At 39.6% G+C, this 19,191-nt stretch overlaps 1 long non-coding RNA gene across 2 annotated transcripts in view; it reads right to left on the bottom strand.

Moving 5' to 3' along the window:
• The window catches only part of LOC125391582 (uncharacterized), a 72,606-nt gene extending 53,727 nt beyond the window's left edge, over nucleotides 1-18,879 (bottom strand). For both annotated transcript variants that reach the window (XR_015737893.1, XR_015737894.1), the window contains exon 1: nucleotides 18,619-18,879. This is a non-coding gene — a long non-coding RNA (uncharacterized LOC125391582). The remainder of the gene's footprint in view (nucleotides 1-18,618) is intronic.
• Nucleotides 18,880-19,191: the final 312 nt, after the last annotated feature.

Raw genomic sequence — 19,191 nt, 5'->3', positions numbered from 1 at the left:
ACTCTTGACTACTTCCTACCTCCTGGCGGATAGCTAAATAATCTTCATCAGGTTCGTCTTCTTATTTAGCTTCTCTAGGATCACGAATAATAGGCTCAAAGACCTTTAAATTATGGTTAGAATCCACTTATGAGTGAATACATACCGTGTTCCTCTTTTTGGGTCTGGCTTACCTCACTCAGTAAAGCGTTTTCTATGTCCATCCATTCGCATGTAAAATTCAAGATGTCATTATTTTTTACCGCTGAGTAAAACTCTAATGTGTATATGTTCCACACCTTTTTTAACCATTCTTCTATTGAGGGGCACCTAGGCTGTTTCCAGGTTCTGGCTATTACAAATAGTGCTGCTATGAACATAGTTGAACAAATGCTTTTGTAGTATGCTAGGAAATCTCTAGGGTATATTCCCAAGAATGGAATTGCTGGGTCCTGAGGGAGATTGACTCCCAGTTTCCTGAGAAACCGCCACACTGATTTCCACAGTGGCTGCACAAGTTTGCATTCCCACCAACAATGGATGAGTGTTCCCCTCACCCCACATCCTCTCCAGCATAGGCTATCATTGGTGTTTTTGACTTTAGCTATTCTGACAGGTGTAAGATGGTATCTCAAAGTGGCTTTAATTTGCATTTCCCTGATCATTAAGGAGGTTGAGCATGACCTTAAGTGTCTTCTGGCCATTCGAAGTTCATCTGTTGTGAATTCTCTGTTCAGTTCAGTACCCCATTTTTTAATTGGGTTAATTAGAGTTTTAGTGCCTAGTTTCTTGAGTTCTTTGTATATTTTGGAGATCAGACCTTTGTCTGATGAGGGGTTGGTGAAGATCTTCTCCCAGTCAGAAGGCAGGCTTTTTGTCTTACTGACAGTGTCCTTTGCTTTACAGAAGCTTCTCAGTTTCAGTAGATCCCATTTATTCATTGTTTCTCTTATTGTCTGTGCAGCTGGGGTCCTGCTTAGGAAGAGGCCTCCTGTGCCTAAATCTTATAGACTACTTCCCACTTTCTCTTCTATCAGGTTCAAGGTGGACGGATTAATGTTGATGTCTTTAATCCATTTGGACCTGAGTTTTGTGCATGGTGATAGGTATGGATCTACTTTCATCCTTCTACAGGTTGACATCCAGTTATGCCAGCACCATTTGTTAAAGATGCTTTCCTTCTTCCATTGTATACCTTTAGCTCCCTTGTCAAAAATTAGGTGCTCATAGGTTTGTGGGTTAATATCCGGGACTTCTATTTGATTCCAAAGGTCGATTTCTCTGTTCTTATGCCAATACCAAGCTGTTTTCAATACTGTAGCTCTGTAATAGAGTTTGAAGTCAGGGATGGTAATGCCTCCTGAAGTTCCTTTATTGTATAAGATTGTTTTGGCTATCCTGGGTTTTTTGTTTTGCCATATAAACTTGATTATTGTTTTCTCAAGGTCTGTGAAGAAGTTTGATGGGATTTTGATGGGGATTGCATTGAATCTATAGATTGCTTTTGGTAGAATTGCCATTTTTACTATGTTGATCCTCCCAATCCAAGAACAAGGGAGATCTTTCCATTTTCTGGTATCCTCCTCAATTTCTTTCTTCAAAGACTTAAAGTTCTTGTCAAATAGGTCTTTCACTTCCTTGGTTAGAGTAACCCCAAGATATTTTATGCTATTTGTGGCTATCGTGAAAGGTGATGTTTCTCTGATTTCCCTCTCAGCTTCTTTATCCTTTGTGTATAGGAGGGCCACTGATTTTTTGGAGTTGATCTTGTATCCTGCCACGTTACTAAAGGTGTTTATCACCTGTAGGAGTTCTTTGGTAGAGTTTTGGGGGTCACTTATGTACACTATCATATCGTCAGCAAATAACGAAAGTTTAACTTCATCCTTTCCAATTCGAATCCCCTTGATCTCCTTATGTTGTCTTATTGCTATTGCTAGAACTTCAAGCTCTATATTGAAGAAGTATGGAGAGAGTGGACAGCCTTGTCGTGTTCCTGATTTTAGTGGAAAGGCTTTGAGTTTCTCTCCATTCAATTTTATGTTAGCTGTCGGCTTGCTGTATATTGCTTTTATTATATTTAGGTATGATCCTTGTATCCCCAGTCTCTCCAACACCTTTATCATAAATGGGTGTTGAATTTTGTCAAATGCTTTTCCAGCATCCAATGAAATGATCATATGGTTTTTTTCTTTCAGTTTATTTATATGATGGATTACATTGATAGATTTGCATATGTTGAACCAGCCCTGCATCTCTGGGATGAAGCCTACTTGATCATAATGAATAATTTTTCTAATGTGTTCCTGGATTCGGTTTGCCAGGATTTTATTGAGAATTTTCGCGTCGATGTTCATGAGTGAGATTGGCCTGTAATTCTCTTTCTTGGTTGTGTCTTTATGTGGTTTTGGTATTAAGGTAACTGTAGCTTCATAAAAGGAGTTTGGCAATGACTCTTCTGTTTCTATATTATGGACTACATTAAGGAGTATAGGAATTAGCTCTTCCTGGAAGTTCTGGTAGAATTCTGCATTGAAACCATCTGGTCCTGGGCTTTTTTTGGCAGGGAGATTTCTGATAACAGCTTCTAATTCTTCGCGACTAACAGGTCTATTTAGATTGTTCACCTGTTCTTGGTTCAACTTTGGTATATGGTACTTATCTAAAAAAATGTCCATTTCTTTTACATTTTCCAACATTGTGGCATATAAACTTTCGTAGTAAGATCTAATGATTCTCTGAATTTCCTCTGTGTCTGTGGTTATATCCCCCTTTTCATTTCTGATCCTATTAATTTGCAAGTTCTCTCTCTGCCGTTTGATTAGTTTGGATAGGGGTTTGTCAATCTTGTTGATTTTCTCCAAGAACCAGCTTTTTGATTCATTGATTCTTTGGATTGTTTTCTCTGTTTCTATTTTGTTGATTTCAGCCCTCAGTTTGATTATTTCCAGTCTTCTACTCCTCCTGGGTGAATCAGCTTCTTTTTTTTCTAGAGCTTTCAAGTGTGCTGTTAGGTCTCCAATGTGTGCTTTCTCCGTTTTCTTTAGTTGGGCACCTATTGCTATGAACTTTCCTCTTAGCACTGCTTTCATAGTGTCCCATAGGTTTGAGTATGTTGTGTCTTTGTTTTCATTAAATTCAAGGAAGACTTTAATTTCTTTCTTAATTTCGTCCCTGACCCAGGGGTGATTTAGTAGTTGACTGTTCAACTTCCATGAGTTTGTTGACTTCCTGGGGGTAGCGTTGTTGTTGAATTCTAATTTTACTGCATGGTGGTCTGACAAGACACAGGTGGTTACTAATATTTTTTTGTATCTGTGGGAGTTTGCTTTGTTACCGAGTATGTGTCCAATCTTCAAGAAGGTTCCATGAACTGCAGAGAAGAAGGTATATTCTTTCCTATTTGGGTGGAGTGTTCTATAGATGTCTGTTAAGTCCATTTGATTCAATACCTCCAATAAATCTCTTAATTCTCTGTTGGATTTCTGTCTGATTGACCTGTCCATTGGTGAGAGAGGAGTGTTGAAGTCTCCTACTATTAGCGTGTTTGGTTTGATGACTGCCTTAAGTTCTAGAAGAGTTTCTTTTACATATGTGGGTGCCTTTACATTAGGGGCATAGATATTCAGGATTGAGACTTCTTCCTGATGAGTTGTTCCTGTTATGAGTATGAAATGTCCATCTCCATTTTAGTTTGAAGTCGATTTTGTTAGATATTAGAATGGCCACACCCGCTTGTTTCTTAGGTCCATTTGCTTGGAAAACCTTTTCCCAACCCTTTACTCTGAGTAGGTGTCTGTCTTTGTGGTTGAGGTGTGTTTCTTGTAAACAGCAGAATGTTGGATCCTGTTTTCGTAACCAATCTCTAAGTCTGTGCCTCTTTATAGGTGAATTGAGTCCATTGATATTAAGAGATATTAATGACCATTGGTTGTTGACTCCAGTCATTTTTTTGGGAGGGGTAATAGAGTGTATATGTTTTCCTTCTTTGAATTGTGCTAGTGAAGGGTCGCTAGATGTCTGAATTATTGTAGTCAGTGTTGGCAATGTTGGATTCCTTGGGATGTAATTTTCCTTCTAGTATTCTCTGTAAGGCTGGATTAGTAGTTACGTATTGTTTAAATTTGTTTTTATCCTGAAATATTTTGTTTTCTCCGTTGATAGTGAACGAAAGCTTAGCTGGGTAAAGTAGTCTGGGCTTGCATCCACGGTCCCTTAATTTCTGCAGTACCTCTATCCAGGACCTTCTGGCTTTCATGGTTTCTATAGAGAAGTCTGGTGTAAGTCTGATAGGTTTACCTTTATAGGTTACTTGACCTTTTTCCTTTGCAGCTCTTAATATCCTTTCTTTAATCTGACTGCTTTGTGTTTTGATTATTATATGGCGAGGGGATGTTTTTTTCTGATCCAATCTATTTGGTGTTCTGTATGCTTCTTGCACCTTCATAGGAATATCCCTCTTTAGGATGGGAAAGTTTTCTTCTATAATTTTGTTGAATATATCTTCTGGACCTTTGATCTGCAATTCTTCTCCTTCTTCTACTCCTATTATTCTTAGATTTGGTTTTTTTATTATGTCCCATATTTCCTGAATGTTTTGTGATGAGAATTTGTTGGATTTGCTTTTCTTTGGTCAGGGCATTTATTTTCTCTATGGTGTCTTCATAATCTGAGATTCGTTCTTCTATCTCTTGTATTCTATTGGTTAAGCTTGATTCTGTAGTCTCCGTTCGTTTACCTAGGTTTTCCATATCCAGCCGGCCCTCGGATTGTGTTTTCCTCACTGCCTCCATTTCAGTTTTCAATTCTTGAACTGATTCCATTACCTGTTTGATTGCTTTTTCTTGGTTTCCCAGGGTATCATTTACGAATTTACTCATTTCTTCAACCTTTTTGTTATATTTGTCTTCCATTTCTTTACTCATTTCTTCCATCTTTTTGTTATATTTGTCTTCTAATTCTTTAAGTGAGTTATTCATACCCTGTTTAAGAGACTCTATTGCTTTCATAATGACACTGTTTTCCACTTCTTCCGGAATAGGGCGTTCAAGTCCTTCTGTCGTAAGATCGCTGGGATCTGGTGTTTTCATGTTGTTTTTCAGATTGTTGGAGGAATTTTTGCCTTGGCGCCTGCCCATCTCTTCCTTCAGATGCCCTCCAATGGCTCTTCCCTCCGCTGGGTCTTCTTCTACTGGATTAGTGTCCCTTGCTAACCAGGAATCACTTTGCCTGCAGTCTTAGCTCACTGCAGGCAGGCTCTTAGAACCAAGGGACTTCCTTCCCTTTGCACTCACCACCTGTCCGGACCCGCGGTGCCCACCCCGGCTGAGATGGAGGAATTTAAACCCCGAAAAAGGGAGAGAGGATGGGAGGGGTTCCAGGCCGAAAGCTGGGATGGCGTAGCAGGAGAGAGGGATTAGCTGGGGGAAGCTGCCCCTGTGGAGCAGCCAGGGAGATAAGGATGGCGGGAATACCGTGTGTACCTAACCTGAGTTGTATGGCCCTCAGTTACTTTTCTTATTACTGTGATAAATTATCTAACATGAAGAACTTAAGAAAGAAAAGGCCCATGTGAGTTCCTTCCCTTCTGTTTTTTTTTGTCCTATTTCAGAGCTGTGGTTTTTGTTTTATCTTATTATATTTTATTATTATTCCTTAAAAGCCCTATTGTTTTCTTTCTTTTAAAGAATTGTATTTTAAATACCAATCTAGTTTCTTTATGTAGGTACTTAGTGCTATGAACTTTTCTCTTAGCATTGCTTTCAAAGTGTCCCATAAGTTTGGGTGTGTTGTGCATTCATTTTTATTGAATTTTAGAAAGACATTAAATTCTTTCTTTATTTCTTCCTTGACCCAGGGATGATTCATTTAAGCATTGTTCAATTTCTATGTATTTGTAGGCTTTCTGTAATCAGTCTTGTTGTTGAATTCTAACTTTAACCCATGGTGATCCAATAAGATACCGGGAGTTATTACAATTTTTTGTATCTGTTGAGATTGGTTTTGTTACAGAGTATGTGGTCAGTTTTAGAGAAGGTTTCATGAGGTGCTAAGAAGAAGGTATATTGTTTTGTGTTTGGTTGGAAAGTTCTATAGATGCCCATTAAACCCATTTGAGTCATAATTTCTGCTAGTTCCTTTAATTCTCTCTTGTTTCTGTCTGGCACTCCTGTCCAGTGATGAAAATGAGGTGTTGAAGTCTCCCACTATTAGTGTGTGGAGTTTGATGTGTGATTTGAGCTTTGGTAATGTTTCTTTTACAAATGTGGGTGCCCTTGTATTTGGGGCATAGATGTTCAGAATTAAGACTTCATCTTGATGAATTTTTCCTATGATGAATATGAAATGTCCTTCTTTATCTCTTTTGATTAATTTTAGTTTTAAATCTATTTTGTTAGATATCAGGTTGTTTCTTAGGTCCATTTGATTGGAAAATTTTTTCCTAACTCTTTACTCTGAGGTCATGTCTGTCTTGGAAGCTGAGGTGTGTTTCTTGTATGCAGCGGGAGGACAGATCCTGTTTTTGTATCCATTCTGTTAGTCTGTGTCTTTTTATAGGTGAATTGAAACTGTTAATATTAAGAATTATTAATGACCAGTAACTGTTAGTACCTGTTATTTTTGCTTTTGGTGGTGGTGGTGGTATTGTGTGAGTGTTTTCCTTCTTTGGGTTTTGCTGGTGTGGGATTATCTATTGCCTGTATTTTTGTGGGTATAGTTAGCTTCCTTCGGTTGGAGTTTTTCTTCTAGTACTTTCTGTAGGGCTGAATTTATAAATAGGTGTTGTTTAAATCTTGTTTTGTCGTGGAATATCTTGTTTTCTCCATCTATGGTGATTGAAATCTTTGCAAAGTATAGTAGTCTCAGCTAGCATGCATAGTCTCTTACTGTCTGCAGAACAACTATCCATGACCTTTTGGCTTTCATAGTTTCCATTGTGAAGTCAGGTGTAATTCTAATAGGTCTGTCTTTATATGTTACTTGACCCTTTTCCATTGCAGCTCTTTATATTCTTTATTGTCTGTGTTTTGTGTTTTGGTTATTGTGTGGCAAGAGGACTTTTTTTTTTTTGATCCAGTCTATTTGGTGTTTTGTAAGCTTCTTGTAGTTTCAGAGGTATATCCTTCTTTAGGTTGGGAAAACTTTCTCCTATGATTTTGTTGAATATATTTTTTGTACCTTTAAGCTGAACTTCTCCTTTTTCTATCTCTGTTATTCTTAGGTTTGGTTTATTCATGGTGTGCCAGATTTCCTAGATGTTTTCTTTAACAAAAAAATGGATTTAACATTTTCTTTGACCAATGAATCTATTTCCTCTATCGTATATTCAACACTTGAGATTCTCTCTTCCATCTCTTATATTCTGTTGGTTGTGCTTGCATCTGTAGTTCCTGATCATTTGTCCATATTTTTCATTTCCAGAATTCCCTCGGCTTGTGTTTTCTTTATTGCCTCTGTTTCAGTTTTCAAGTCTTGAATTGTTTCCTTCACCTGTTTAACATTTTTTTCTTGACTTTTTTTGTTTTCTTTAAGGGATTTGTTTTTTTCTTTCATTGTTTTATTTGTCTTTTCCTCCACTTCTTTAAGGGTCTGTGCTTCAGGGGGTCCCTCTTCCTTCAATTGGTGCAGATGGGGCCTGTGGCTTAGGTGGTTCCTCTTCCTCCAGATGCAGGTGGGCCATGCCTCTGGTGAATGCAGGTAAGGTTCTTAAACTCCTCCAGGTAAAGGTGGGGCCAAGGGTCTGGTGGATGCAAATGCTGTGAGGACCATTGGGAGTGTGAGGAGTTAATCCCAGGTCTCTAGGGCTTTGCTGGGTGGTGGGTGCAGGATGTACCTCTAGGGATTAGGGCCTAAAGAACAGGATCCTCTAGCAGGGGACACTCATCTCTCCAGGTGCATTTGGGGCCCAGGTTCTGGTGGGCACAAAGGCTGCGTGTGATAGTTTGGTGTCTGGGGAGGTTGCTCTCAGTTTTCTGGGGCTTCACTGGGTATGGGTGTGTGCAGCACAGGATGTGTCTCCGAGATCTATGGCTGAGAGGGTAGGGCTGTCCTTCCTGGAGCCCAGGCACCCAGCTCTCCAAGTGTAGGCGGAGCCAAGGCTACATCTCAGAAGCCTTAGGGAAGCCTTAGTCCGGAAGGTGGGGAGGCTGCTCTTGGGGCTCTGGGGCTCTGGTGGGTGTGAGTGGGCCACAGAATGTGCCTTTAGGTACTATGGCTTAGAAAGAAGGGCCCTCCAGCTTGGGAGCCAGATACTCCCCTCTCCTTGTGGGGGCAGGGCCAAGACTCAGGTGGTCTCATACTGTGGGGAACCGGGGCTTCAGTGGGTGAGGGGAAGGACTAGGATATGACTCCACGACTATGGCCTAGAGGGTAGTGCCTGTTTGTTTTCTAATGAGAGACAGGAAGGGGGTGGATCCGGATGTGAAGGGGGGGGGAGGGCTGGGAGGAGTTAAGGCAAACTATAAGCAGGATATATTTTTTTAAAGGAGTACTATAATCAAGATAAAAGGGAGCTATTTTCAGTAAAAGGGGAAAAGAGGTTTCTTTTCTTTTGTTTTTAAGACACAAATAATTTCTCAGTAGAGTTTCCTTAAGAGACTCAGGGCTTAAATAGAATTAAATAAAGCTCTTAAAATCTATTTTAATGTTCTGCACTAACCAGAATTGCAATGTCATCTCTCTTAGTCTTATTTATATTATTACTTAAATTTTTATAAAATATTTTTAGGCTAAAAGAGAAATCCTATCTAATGTCCGTTAGCTAACACGGTTTCCCTGAATATTTATATCGACCGTATTTAATTCCCTGTTCATTTCACTACTGCATGTATTCAGCTTTTACAGATGAGATTAGCAGTCTTAACAATCGTCACTTTATTTTGGCAATAATAAATAGACACAGAATGGTAAGGTATTGACATGTAGATAAATAAGAAAAAAGTGGCACTTTGAGCTAGCCCTGGACTGCTCAGCTGCTTGCCAGGATGGTGTTACTGACATGGGAGTGTGGGGTAGACATGACGCTGTTCCATGTAATCACTATGTCATTACACATGGTCAGTTTCTGGATGCCAGGCAAGACTGAGGTAAACATCAAGCCTTCCAAAACCAGATCTCTACTCTGACGTTGCATAGTGGACCTGGGCTGGAAGGTGAGACCAGTTTTTGGAACACTGTGTTTCCATTTACATTCCCAATTTATTAAGCTTAAAAGCAATTCTCATAATTACTTTTATTTGAATTTTTAAATTAGGACAGATATATCTTTTTGCTCAGTTCAAATATCCTTCTATTAAGTCTTTTTCACCTTATATAGAATTTTACACACATGAGTACAATTAGTTTGAATGGTATGGTGAATCGCTGTGTGACATCATCCAGCTTCCACAAGGATCAACTCTGGGCCAAGGCTTTGTTTATGTCCCTAACACACACTCCCCCATGCTAAACTGTCCTGAAGTAATTCCTTGACATCACAATATTTCACTCATAGAACTTATAAGCCCTATCATACCACCACCATGTATGAAAATGTTAACTCCTCAATAATTTGTATTAGTTAGTCAGTATTAAATTTCTTTGAATGTCTCAGAAAAAAGAAAAGTTTAAGGGATGTATTTCATTATGGTGAGCACAGAATCAGAAGACTAACTATCTGGTCACATTGTATTCATAGTCAGGAGGTGGGGAGGACGGGATGGAGGTCAGAGAGAGAGGGGGAGACAGAGAAAGACAGGGACACAGAGAGAGACAGAGACACACAGAAAGAATGGAAATGAATGGACAAGAAGCAGGGCAAGACTATAAAACTCCAACGCCCAGTCTAATAACACACGTCCCCTGCCAGGGCTTTGCAATCTTCCCAAATAGTTCTATGATCTGGAGACCAAGTTTTGAAACACAGAGCCTGTGGGGGCATTTCTCGTTTAGACCGCAACAGATCCATAGATTGGCTCTAAATCTCATCTGGGCACAGGCAGAAAAGGAAGAAGAAACTGTCCAAAAGAGTGGTCTGGAACTTTCCTCTCATGTCTTCTGGTAAATTCATAGTTTCAAATCTTTCACGTCAGTATTTAACACATTTGGGGTTGACTTTTGTATGTGGTAGGAGATAAATCATTCTTCTTCACGTGGACATCTGCTTTTCTTAACAGCTTTTTGAAGAGACCCTTTCTTCTCCTGTATTCTTGGCACCTTAATCTAATCAGTTAGGTGTGGATTTATTGCTGGGCTATTTAATCTATTGCATTGTTCTCTATTCTTGCTTTGTGCCAGCATAATAAGTATGTTGGTTCTGAGAGTCTTATTGCATACTCTAAAGTCAGAAAGTATAATGCCTGCAGCTTTGTTCTTTATACTTAAGATTGATGTGTTTTGGCGGGGCAGTGGTGGCGCACTCCTTTAACCCCAGCTCTGGCAGATGCAGGGAGGCAGGAAATCTCTGTGAATTCAAGGCCAGCCTGGTCTACCTAGTGAGTTCCAGGCTCCAGAGCAGCATAGAGAAACTCTGACTTGATAAAACAAGCAAGTTTGCTGTTTCTTTGAAATTTTCTGTAAATTGAATTCTTAAAACAATTCAGTTTAGTAGTACTGCTTTAAATTTATAAGACTAAATTTCATATAGCATAGTATATTTTCAACAGTACCTAACAAAATGAAACCTTTCCATTGAAAGCATCCATTCTATTTTTAGCCATTTTTCTCATGTGCCCATTTTGTTTTATTTTGGGAAAGAGACCTCACTTATGTTGCTCGGGCTACTCTCAAACTTCTGAGTTGAAGTGATCTTTTCACCTCAGCCTCTCAAATGCTAGGACTACAGATATCTACAGACATGTACCACCATGCCAGTCTCTCTCTCTCTCTCTCTCTCTCTCTCTCTCTCTCTCTCTTAACAATATTAAGTGTGTTAAATATATTTTAGTGTAGCTCTTTGTAAATGCTGTTTATATTTTACTCAAATATCCAACAATATAAACAGAATGTATTTAGTCTTTATAAAAGGAAAGAAAGTGAAGTTAACTTTTAAAAGCAGATTTCTTTTTAAACTTGGCTTTGACAAATGCACACATTATTCTTTTCCACAATAAAGTACAACCAAGAATAGTATTCTGGACATTAGATCTGATGCAATTAAGGATCCAAATTTCTACTATATTTAACATGTGACCTTAAAGAAATTGGCAGTGTGTCCTTGCCTTCCTTTGGTAAGTATATAGGTTATATTTAATGACTGGCTTTCCTTTGAAGGAATTTCTAGCCCACTGCCAACATCGTTAAATGCACCATTGGTCTAACCTCATATTATGCACACACATGCATACACATACACACACACACACACACACACACACTTACCAACACCATCTAGAAAAGCTTCCAGTTGCAAATAACATAACAGATTCCTAAGTATATATGGATTGTCTGCAAGTAAGTGTCTTCTGATTTTGCTTTAGGAAGTCAAAAATTGCAGTTCTTTCTCCTTAAGATTCAAGGGACTCCACGATCATAAATTCTTGTTTCCACAGTTATCTTAGATGAAAAACACACAGAAAGAAAGGGAGACGAAGATGAAGACAGAGAGGAAGAAGAAAGGTAGTAAGAATGGGAGAAGAAGTAAAAGAAAAAAGAGTGGGAGAGGCGGGGAAGGGGAGAGAAAGGGGGAGGGAGAAAGTGGGGGGAGGGAAACCGGAGAGAAAACTTCCTATTAGTGTCATCATTTGAAATCAACCACTTGGAGTTACAAAGGAAGATGGAATTATTGGAAGAGTTCACATAATTGTCTTAGATTAAGCATGATTTATCATATATATATATATATATATATATATATATATATACACACACACACACACACACACACACACACACACACAACCTGGAAAAAAATCATGGCTTTATTATCCAAGAAAAAGAAAGTGTAATCATGATTAATAATGTCTGTCATAATACTTACTTCTTCCTGAGGTGTAGAAGGCAAGAGACCTATTCATTTTCCTATCATATGCCACTTAATTTTCTAAATACTGTAAAATGGTAATTTGTAAATATTGTTTGCTTCCTACATCTCATAAATAAGAAAAATAAGCCTTAATCACAGCCACACAACTGGAAATATGACCGTGACTGGGAAGTAAACTTGAGGCTCCCATTCTCTCTCCAGTGCCACACCTCTCACTATCTTACCACCTGCACCCTATCAGTGCCTCATCCCACCTGGCTTTGTTCAGACTTAATCACACAGTTTCAATCATAATCACTCTGCAAAAAGTCAAAGTCATGTGAAACACATAACCTTTAAACATGTTGAGTGTCTATCATATGTGTAAATCATAATGATCATTAAAAAACCACTATTTTAATCCTTACTTCCAATTCCTTAACCCTACCTGCCTCTAAAATGAGGGTTACATGAATCCCTACCTAACAGGTTTTTAAAAAGCAAAGGTTAACTTTGCAATTTTGTTTCAGCGGTAAAAATGATTTCAAAACCAAAGACATCAACCCCACAGAACCCTGGGAGCATTTGGTTCTTGTAAGAGACATCACAGTATTCTTAATTTGTGGACTAAACAAAGACAGCCACGGGAGCTGACCCTCAATCACTGAGGACTTAGTATGTGAATGGCATTCTTCAAAATTCTTTCAGTTCAATAGTGTAAAGGACAGACGAGTTTCCTGACATTTGAGATTCCACTCTAACAGAGAAGAAAGGCATTATATGTATAAATAAAGTGGGGAAGTTTAACTAAAATTATTGATCTATAAAGAATCCTTGGAATCTTACTAGATTTACTCTAGCCTTAAAAGGCATTTTAGCAGAAGTACCTTGCATGAGTAGACAATGGTGTTCCCCAAAGATGGACTATTAAATGACAATCTCAGTGTCAGGCACAGTTATCTCCCTACAAGTTATGGATCAGAGAAACCTCAGAAGCACTCAAAGTAACACAGACTATTGCCATTGCTTTGGGCTGCCCACTAAAGCTAGATGACAACAGCCTATTGCTGGACACCACACACACCTTGTGACCTCTAATGTAATTGGTCTTGAACCAACCAGGAAACTCTCCCACTGCTAGCTAGCTTTCATGGAGTTAGAGGGTGCTGTGCAGTCTTCCAGAGCAGAGAAGACATCAGTGATCTTACCCAGCAGTGGACTCCGAATGCTACTGCACTGCTAATCTGCCAGGAAAGATGTGTGCATAGATGGACGAGGGGAATTCCTGTTGTGCAAATAACCAATTTCATTCAAATCAGATTTAAAGGCTACTCCACAGGAAGGAATTCATCCCTGATACTGTAAGCACTTGGTCAAACACCCATAGCTCAGAGAGTCATAGGCCTTAGAGAGAAACTTAATACTGTTGTTTTGCCAAGTAGACACATTATCAAATTGTCTTCCAAATATTTGCATTTATACCCATTGTTCTGTGAAGCACTCAGTCTTAGTCGAGAAGCTTCTTGTTGCAGTGGATAACAGTTAATGTGCAGACTCCCAACTGCTCAAAGTGCTGAAAATAAGCAATTCAATGATCATCCATAGATGGGACATCTACATCCCCATCCCCCTCCAAGATTCGGGGGACACTGAGCAAGATGGGGCAGGAAAACGTAAGAGCCAGAGGATGAGGAGTGTTATGAAATGTGTTCTGGACACAACATGGCTGCTGCACACATGCACTCCCACCAACTGCGGTTCCTTGTAGAAGATCAAGACAGATAAAAATTCTAGCATGAATGGGGGTGGCTACTGAGGCCCCTCCCCCATGTGAAAACTATGGGCAATTGATGGCTACCTGAAGAGGGAAAGTTACTTTTCTTCTGGGTTCTGAACACTGGGAGCTTTCTCATGACTCAGTGGATGCCCCCACAACTGTGCACACATGAGCAGCACTAGTTGAATTCAGGGGGCTACAAAACAGAGACATATGTTTAGGGGGTGTTCAGAGAGAACTGGGGGTATATGATCAACATATATTGGACACGTATTTGGAATTATCTAAGAATAAATAAAAATACTTTAAGATAATTTTAGATAGTATGAGTGTTATAAAAAAGTAAACAAGATAGTGAGATAAAAATGTACATAGACTAATTTTGATGAAATGTTTATGAATAATCGAGCCTTGATGGCTAGTAGACAGCCAGGTCATATGTGGGTAACAGATCTCCAGGTAGGGGACTTGGGCCTGGATATGGGATATTTATTTATTTTTTTTAGAACAGAAAACGTTCTGGAGTAAAGGGATTCAGGATGAGCTGATAAGAAACAAGAACGATATATTTTGTCCAACATGCAGCGAGAGTTTGATAAATTTTATGTTAATGGGGAGGGTAATATAGTCTGCCTTTTAGAACTCACACCAGCAGCCTTGTGTAGACTAAAGAGGGCACAGAAGAGACCTACAGAGGTCAGGGAAGTGATTTGGCCACAGCCAGTAGAAACTGAGTAAGAATGGACTCCAAATGGATGGGCACTCGGATACAACTCATGTGTTCTTATTCATCTTATTTCATTGAGTTTGCAACACCGTGGTAACATATCATGCACACAGGCGTGTTCTCTGCTAAACTGTGGTCACTGTTCTTGCAGCCTTCTGTAATGAATTCCTTACCGTTCTGACAAAACTCAACCAGCTATGTCGCCTTTCCTCTTTCTTGAGAGGACGAGGCAGTCCTGAAGCAGTCAGTTCATTCAAACAACTTCTGTTAGAGCTCCCCATCCTTCCAGGGGAAATCCAAATCCAGTCTCGTATCTTTTTATAGACACAGCCTGTCAGAGGTTTAGCTTTGCATAATTTGCTATAATGAGTTGTAAGTGTCTCCCTTTTCCTCTGAGTTCATGAAATTAGGATAATAGAAGTTAAGAGTCTCCCCCTGAAAGAGCTGTGTTCTGGGGTTAATCAGCGTGTTCCTAATTGAAATTATGAGCGGAGTGAGGAGAAACACATGCTGGTTTTGGAAGCCCTCCCTTGCAAATTTACTGCATCTGAACGTCCCCTTCTCCTGGAGAAACCATCTTAATTTAATTGCAGGGTGAATCAATCATCATGTTGTTCTTTACAGTGAAATTTAGATGAAGACAATTACCTAACCTTTTCCTACTTTGCTCTTTTGTTACCCAAACCCTTCAACTGTTTGGTCAATCATCCTCAGAATGTGCTTTGGCGCAGCAAGGGTAGACTTCTTAAATTATAGTGGGAAGGAACCGAGTTGAACCAGACGAATATCTATGCAGATAATTTCTATTTTCACCAACTTGAATGGAGATGACTTTATCCATAAGGCACAGGAGAAAACTAGGGTTGAGCAGTTGTATGGATAATTGAGCAATAGATAGCTGACGTTCAAAGCGGTAAATCCTGGGCTCACAGATCTTTATAGATCTAAAAAATCCTGTTTTAAGGAATATTCTGTTTGTAAATATTCAGAGTATTGAAAATGGATCTTCACAGGTAATCAATGTGTTTGAACACTTTTGAGTATAATATCTAATGTAAAGATTCCTGCGGTGGTTTAAGTGAGATGTCACCTATGTGTCTCAGGCATTTAGATACTTGGTCCCCAGGTGGCAGTTACTTGGGAAGAATTAGGAGTTGTGGCCTTGCTGGAGGAAGTATGCCACTGAGGGTGACCTTTGAGGTTTCAAAAAACTTATCCCCTTCACAGTGTACTCTCTGGGTCCCCTTTGTGTTGTTGAGGTGTGAGTTCTTGGCTGTCCTTGCTGGGAGGTCTCTGCTCTACCCTCAGGGACTCTAAACCTCTGGAAACAAAACACTTTCTAAGTTGCCTTGATTGTGGTGTTTCACCAGAGCACTGGAAAGGAACCAATACAACTCAAGGAGTGGAAAGATGGCAGAAAATAGCTGATGATTTTTAAATCCAGGTAAGTTAACTCTAATCAAAACCCATGTAAACTCTTGACCTTGGTGTTCTAATAAGTCCCAGGCACAGTGAAGACTGATCCAAACAGCAGTAACAGTGAACCGGTGTGGTGGGAGAAGCTTCCTATAGGTCCCTGTCGGAATTCTTCCCCAGAATAATTTATGATTATAATAATATTATAGTCAGAATGATTTATAAAATCTTGGGAACATTTTTCTTTGATTCCAGACTTTAATACCAAAATAAATATCTGACTATTAAAGATGGCTAACCACTACTTGAATTTTCTGTATTGCTTTCTGTTAATTAAAGAGATTAAAACACAAAGGAGTTGCTTATCAGGCTGTATCTGCAACAGCAAAGGACTCTCCTAACTTGTTTATCATAGACTTTCTTGATACGGTTTTACTTTTTGAGCCTTAGATCCAATTGCTGGTTTAATACGTGTATTGGGAGTGCTATGAATGCTGCTGAGATGCCCCTGCCCATCCTCTTCCCCATTGCTATCCCCATGTTCTTGCAAGGCCTCCCCATTTTCACACCATTTGTGTAACTTGTCAGTTTCAAAAGCAATAGTCACAATAAACCCAGCACAACTGGGTTTTCTGACAGCACAACTCTGCTGCACATCCCTACACACCATTGACTGCAAGACAATCATCCCAGCTGCCAACTTGGTTTTCATGGGTTTGGAGGGCACTGGCATTCATGGAACACTGTGAACCAAGAAGAAAGCTGTTGCTAAGTGCCTCAAATTACTATTTTCGTATGTCTTGACTGCTATAACAAGGAGGAAAATCTTCACAATTTGGAAGGCTTTCTGAAAATTAGCCCCTATGCACCAAACCTTTGATCTTTTGATCAAACTGTCATTCTCTTGAAAAATTCAGTTCTCTTGTGAATTTTCCAGCCTGCTCCCCAAACAATTGGTTACATAAGTTCTGAAAGCCAGACCCACAGAACTGTCCTGTGTTTTGGAAAGTTCCCTAAATAGACTTAGGTTACGATAGCACCAGCACGCAGTCTGAGGAGTAGAGCCCCGTGTTCCCAATCACCCAGCTCCATTTCTCTTTCCCTTGGCATCTCTTTCTCCTCCCCATTCCCCTTCTTTCAATGTTTCCTCCGCACTCACGGTTCCCACCATCACTGCTGGGGCCTTGCCCAGCCTCTGGCTACACCAGCCTTGCTTAGGCAAGACTACTGCACCTCATCCAAAGACAAAAGAAGCTTCCACAATTAATATAAACCCAGGGGAGACATTAGGTGTTACAGCAGAGTAAAGTTCTGGGTGTTGGTGTCCTCCAAGGACAGCGTTCTCATAATCTTACAAAACTTGTGCTGTAGGGTGTTTGGGAAGAATGCATTTTTTTAACTGTTGTTTCAGATTAAAACTACATAGCACTTCAAGTCAGATAATTAAAAACCAAATCAGTTTATACTTACCTCTTGCTATTTCTCAATTTTCTGGAATATTGACCAAAATGTAACTTTTTGATAGTAGGGTTTACTTCCTAAATAAATCAAATTATTTGTCATTTTGAAGTGAGTATGAGCAATGCCAGGAACAATGTTATAGGCCTGACATTTGATAATATAAATTAGCACAGCACCGTTTATCTGAGGTGTTCTAGCACTTTCCTTCTCTTGTCTGTGATAGTCTGTGACATTTCATAATTAGAGTCTCTCATGGAGCATAAAGTAGAAGTAATTAAGGTTGGTAAATAACTTATCTCTAATAAATTTATATAGACTGGTTAAAAGGCATCTGATTCTTCAATAACAAAAACCATTTGCCAATGGCAATAAAGTTTACAGAGTAACCAAATATTTTTTAAGTCAGGATTCACAACGATTAAAACATACCAGAATCCTCTCCCACAGGATCTCACCATGACCAGAGTCCAGAGATCTCTGCGAGCCATCCTACTGTCTGCAAGACATCCTACCGTCTCTCATCTCTCATTGTGCTCTTGTCTCTTACTACACCTGTGAGAATGTCTGTGAACTGTCTTAACACCTCCAACAAGCTGGATCTTCAAACGATTATACTTCCTTTTGAACATACAAAACATTTCCAAAGATTACCAAACACGGTTTAAAAAAAATGATTTCTAGACTTCCATGTGTATTTATTTTCCTAAAAAGCAATTACCCAGGTTTGTGCCTTCCACGGTCTCCACAGCCCTCCCTCTTTTCATTCTTCTTTTCACACACATAGTCTGTCTTCACAGAATGTCCATCATGACTCCCTCTCTGTGGGGTCAGTTCACTGTCCTGGGATGCTACACTTTCCGGCAACGCAAAGAAAGGAAGAATTTAAAGTATCTGTGTCATCTCATTTCATCCAGCCACACAAATCCTTACATATGCTACAGTGTGGACTTAAATGTAATCAATTAAGAATACATACCCCAGACAAACATGAATCAGAAAGAAGAAATAAAATACGAAAAGCAGCCAAGCAAGTTATCCAGTGTCGCAAGTGCTACTGAGTGGGCCCTCTGGCCTTACTTGGAGGTCTGCAAGTAAATGACACTCAGGATTGCAGTTCACTGCTTTGTCCGAACTAAGTTTATTGTGTAGGCACTTCAAGATCTTACAATTGTTCTGTCACAGCTAATAAGCAGGTATCACCATCACAAGCAAGGATATAATATCACACAAGCAACATCACACAAGCACATATATATTTCTAAACCCTAGGTAGGGCATTTACTATATTCTATCTAATAAGGCCTTGGGGTGTACAACCTGATGATGGTTCGTGGTTCTCGACGTAGACCTCTGGATCAGCAAGTCTTGATCCGCAGGCAAGAGCTTGTTCTCTGGCTCTTGGAAGATCTCTGGTCCAATGTCTCGTTGATTGATTGATTAATTGATTGATTGATTGATTGATTGATTCTCGATGCTGTAGAGTTTCTCTGGCGCCTCTCCGACAGAGTCTCTAGCAGATCATCTTGAGAATGTCTTGTGGTCTTTTTGACTCACTTTTTATACTATTCTTCAGCCTCACTTCACTTTTTCCTACGTCACACTCCAGATTAACACTCCTGTCTGCCTGTACGTCACTCTTATCATTGCTGCACACATTTCTGCTAGTGCCGTTTCTCCTGGACTTGCCCCAGACTTGTCCTAACAGACTCATCTAGGTTTTGTCCTTACAGACTCATAGCATCCAGTTATAACAGTACAAAGACCCAAGACCTTATGAGACACCTGTGCCTCACCCTTGTGTGTGTGTGTGTGTGTGTGTGTGTGTGTATGTGTGTGTGTGATAGAGTACTTACCCACTGCACTGCTGCAGTAAAAGGTTTTCCAAAGCAT

The sequence above is a fragment of the Myodes glareolus genome, chromosome 5 (assembly GCF_982192425.1).
Source record: "Myodes glareolus chromosome 5, mMyoGla1.1, whole genome shotgun sequence".
NCBI classification, from domain to species: Eukaryota; Metazoa; Chordata; class Mammalia; order Rodentia; family Cricetidae; genus Myodes; species Myodes glareolus.
Note: the sequence above shows the minus strand (reverse complement) of the source record. Positions and strands in the feature narration are given on the sequence as shown.